Source organism: Octodon degus, unplaced genomic scaffold (genome assembly GCF_000260255.1).
Source record: "Octodon degus isolate 3935 unplaced genomic scaffold, OctDeg1.0 scaffold00076, whole genome shotgun sequence".
In the NCBI taxonomy this organism is placed as follows: Eukaryota; Metazoa; Chordata; class Mammalia; order Rodentia; family Octodontidae; genus Octodon; species Octodon degus.
Genome location: NW_004524652.1, coordinates 5,184,556 through 5,189,069, shown reverse-complemented (window position 1 = coordinate 5,189,069; position 4,514 = coordinate 5,184,556).

Sequence of the window (4,514 nt, the reverse complement as noted above, 5' to 3'; positions counted from 1 at the left end):
GTAAGTGCTTGCCTGGCAAGTGCAAGGTCCTGAGTTCGATCTCTGGTACCACCAAAAAAAAAAAAAAAAAGAAAGAAAAGAAAAGAAAAGAAAAAAGAAAAAGCAGAAGAAAAAAAAATGGGGCCAGGGAGACAGCTCAGTGGCATAAGCACCTTTCTGGCAAGAGCAAGGTCATGAGTTTAATCCTCAGTATGAAAGAAAAAAATTAGCCTTGAAAAGGAAGGAAACCCTGTGTTCAGACAGCATATGAATAAATCTCCAAGGCATTATTCTAAGAAAAATAGCCAGAAATAAAAAGACAAATGAAGCATGGATAGGTAAGGCATCTGGGGTATTTAAATTATAGAGGAAAGGGGGGCCGGCAAGATGGCTCAGTGGAATAAGTGCTTCCCTGGCAAGCGCAAAGGACTGAGTTCAATCCCCGGTTCCACCAAAAAAAAAAAAAAATTTTAGAGGAAAAAAGTAGAAAAGTCCTCTTTGTCACCACAGGGAATTAGGACATGGACACTTTGGGGGTGAAGAATGATCTAGCCTGCCTTAGAGAGCCTCTCTGATAGGGTAAAATCTGAACCCAAACTAAAGGAGTCAAATGAATTTGCCCATGGAAGCAGGGCATTCTGGGTAGGGAAGCAGAGCATTCTGGGTAGGGAAGTAGCAGGTGCAAAGGGGCTGCAGTGAGTGAGCAGTACTCCATCTGTGTGTCCAGCAGGGAGGGTCAGGAATCCAGTGATTGTCTTACTTTTTGTTCAGTCTTGGCTTTGGTTTTGGAGCAAGGTCTTACTATGCAGTCCAGGCTGGCCTTGACCATCTTACGTAGGTCTTGAGCTCACAGCAATCCTTCTGGCTCAGCTTCCAAGTGTCGGGATCAGACGCATGCCATACCATGTCGGCTGCAGCACTTTATGTACAATATCGTGACACAGCCCCATCATCGTGGACTGGAACATGAAAGAGGTGTGTTGATCAAGCTGCCGAGGGAGGTTATGTGCTGTCCTGGGAGACAGGAGGTTTCAGCTGAGCGTCGTGGCCCACATCTATGATCCCAGCACTCACTCAGGAGGCTGAGGCAGGAGGATCACTGAGGAGAGTTTGAGGCCAGCCTGGGCAACAGAGTGAGATTCAGGGTTCGGGGGAGAGAAAGAAAAGAAAAAAAGACAAAAAAGACAAAACCCAAGCCAAAAAAAGAAGCCGATGGCAAGAACAATGGGTTGCCCGGACAGGCAGGATCTGTGAGCTGGTCCATTGCACCCCCTGGTGGCTGCTCCTGGAGAGACCTGGGGGACAGAGACACCATCTGGCTCTCAGATGACAGGGCTTTGGAGCGGTCTGAGCTTCACTTCCTGGAGTCCTGCTGGGCCTGTCCCTGGTGACTGTCTCGTTCCTCTAGGCACAGAGTCCCCCAAGGTGCACCCATATTGTAGCAAGTGACAGATCACTCGGGAGGCTGAGGCAGGAAGATGACAGCGAGTTCAAGACCAGCCTGGACTACATAGGGAGAGTGTGTCTCAAAGCACAAAAAGAAGAGGAAGAAGAGGAGGAAAAAAAAAAAAAAAAAGAGGAGGAAATGCTCCGGGGCAGGCAAAAGAGAGCCCTGTCCATCCTGTGCCAAAACAAGCCACACACTTACTTGATAACCAGGTCACCTGGGGGAGGCCACAGGGCGTTTGCCAAGTAGCAGCAAGGAGCCCTGGCAGGCATCACAGCTCTGGTCCAGCCACGGCCACCTGAGCACGCCAAGAGTCCCCAATGAGACCCACACCCCAGGACACACTCTTCCCACCCGAGAGGGACTTTGCCAGGAGGAACGATTACCGAGGAGTGTCCCGCATCAGAGGACACCACAGGTCAGTGTTACTGAGGCTGTGATGAGCACCCGTGTCCCCTAGAGGCGCAGAGCTCAGGGCCCGAGGTGTCCCTGGGCACCGAGGGGGAAGGGGTGATCCAGGCAAGCCTCGGTGGCCACGTGGGATGGACGCACGGTTCTTCACAGTCTGTCTGCATTTAAAACATGCTTAGCCTTTAATCCAGCTTGTTCACTTCAAGAGATTTACCTTGCCCGCACAGTGGCGCACATCGCCATCCCAGCACTCAAGAGGCTGAGGCAGGAGGATCCCAGGTTCAAGGCCAGTCTGGGCTACTGATCAAGAGCCTGACTCAAAGTAAAATCTACCAAGTCCTGAGAGTGTGGTTCGGTGCAGAGGATTAGCCTGGTTTTTGCAAAGCCTCTGCTGCCCTGATTATAGCCGTTGACTGCAGCAGCCAACAGGAAGCGGCTGGGTGAAGAACCGTGCGTCCATCCCACGTGGCCACCCAGGACTTCTGGCATAACCAAAATCATGGCGCGGCAGCCCCAATCCTATGTTTCTGCGGAGCCCTTGAGATGGGGCTGCAAACACTGAGCAGTCACCTTGACTTTTTATTTATAGTTATTTTCTTTCAGACAGGGTCTCACTGTGCAGCTCAGGCTAGACTTGGGCTCACTTTGCAGCTCAAGCTGGTCTCGAACTCACGACAATCTTCCTGCCTCAGCCTCCCGAGTACTGGGATCACAGGTGTGCCCCGCTACACCTGGCTTTATTTTATTTTTAGTTCAGAGGCAGCGCTTCTCTCTCCTGCTGAGGCTGGCTTCCAACTCCTGGGCTCAAGCAATCTTCCTGCCTCAGCCTCCTATGTGTGACACTGATTTAATTTTAATTTCATTTAGAATAATATGCGGCTAGTGGCTAATGGTCAGATAATACAGACCTCCATAGTGGAATATCCTGCAGCTGGGAATAAAAGTAAGACAGGTCTACACGGATAATAAAAGCTACTCTCAAAGTGGATCCCTTTTATTTGTTCTTTGCAGTGTGAGGATAGATCTAAAGCCTGGTGAGCACTGAACTAGTGTTTGCTCCAGGCCCTGCCCAGCCTTCACACTCTATTCAGGTGAAGGGCACACGAAGAATGGGCCTTCTGGGCTTCCATTCAGGCCAGAAGAGGGGCCCTGGGCACCCCAGGCCCAGAGTGTGTAGAAGGTCACGGCGACATTGCTGCTGCTGCTGCTGCTGCTGCTGCTGGGGATGTGCGTGGAGCTCCCAGGGCGGGATGAGGGCGGCACTTGCTCCCCAGTCCGGGGCACGTCAGTTCTCCCGTGTGCCTGCGCTGTGCTGAATTCACCCTGCACTTGGGGAGCCATCCTCAGGATCGCCTCAAGTCAGGCAGCCTGGCTTGAAGCAACAAGATACCCACATGTGAATGTGCGTGCACCGCCCGCACACGCTAACCCTGCCCAACAGTGGGGCCACACGCTCACCCCACCCTTCCTGCTGCCCAGGGTCTGCACACTGGGCTGTTCCGATTCTCACGGAGGGTGCTGTGGATTCAACTCCCCAGAGTGACAGCCCTGGAAACAGTGCGCTTAGGAAGCCCTGCACTCGCCTCCCACCCTCAGCCCCAAACCAGGCACTGGCCAGGGGCTGGGGGCCGCACACCACTGTGGTCCCAGCACTTGGGAGGCTGAGGCAGGAGGATCACCGAGAGTCCAAGGCCAGCCTGGGCTACACATGAGTTCAAGGCCTGCACAGTGAGGACCTGCCTGCTCTTGGGAAGGCCCTGGATTTCATCCTCAGTGCTGAAAAACAAGAACCCACATGAAATGTGACTCCCAGCCAGCCATGTGTGGTGGCCAGTGGCTGTAATTATAGCCTTCAGGAAGGTAAAGCTCGAGGATTTTGATTTTGAGGCTAGACTGGGCTGTATACACAGTGAGACTGTTAGAGAGAGAGATTCAGAATTGAAGTAGTAGCCAACTTAAATATTACCTCCTGTTGATATTAAAATATTTAAATTTAAGTCTGTGACTTTTACATGTAGACATGTGTGTTTGGTTTTTTGTTTGGTTGGTTTTTTTTTTTTTTTTCAATCGCTAGGAATTCAGTCAGCCTTTGAAAACCCAGCACTGTGCTGCAGAATCCCAATGCTCACACAGCCTGGAGAAGCAGGGGGTTGTGGCAACATGTGTATCTCAGCTACTGGGGAGGTGGAGGCCGGAAGATCACAAGTTCAAGCCCAGCCTCAGCAACTTAAAAAGACCCTGTCTCAAAATTGATTAAGGGGGGGGGATGTTGAAAAAGTAATAGATGCAAGGGGTGGGGGGCTAGGAATGCAACTCACCGACGCAGACCCTAAGGTTCAATCCCCAATCTGATAATGGCTATGAATCAGAAATAATTCTTCTTCTTCTTCTTCTTCTTCTTCTTCTTCTTCTTCTTCTTCTTCTTCTTCTTCTTCTTCTCTTTCTTCCTTCTTCCTTCTTCCTTCTTCCTTCTCTTCCTCTTCCTCTTCTTTGTATTTTAGGGAAAGGTCTACAGGGTGTTCAGGATCTCACTATTACATCGGACTCATAATGATCCGTCTGTTTACAGCCTCCCAAGAGCTGGGATTACAGTCACGCACACCACACCCAGTCTCAATTGCCGTCTCAGGGCATCCCCAGGGCAGGGCTGGCACGACAGGCCGGGGGATCGAACCCC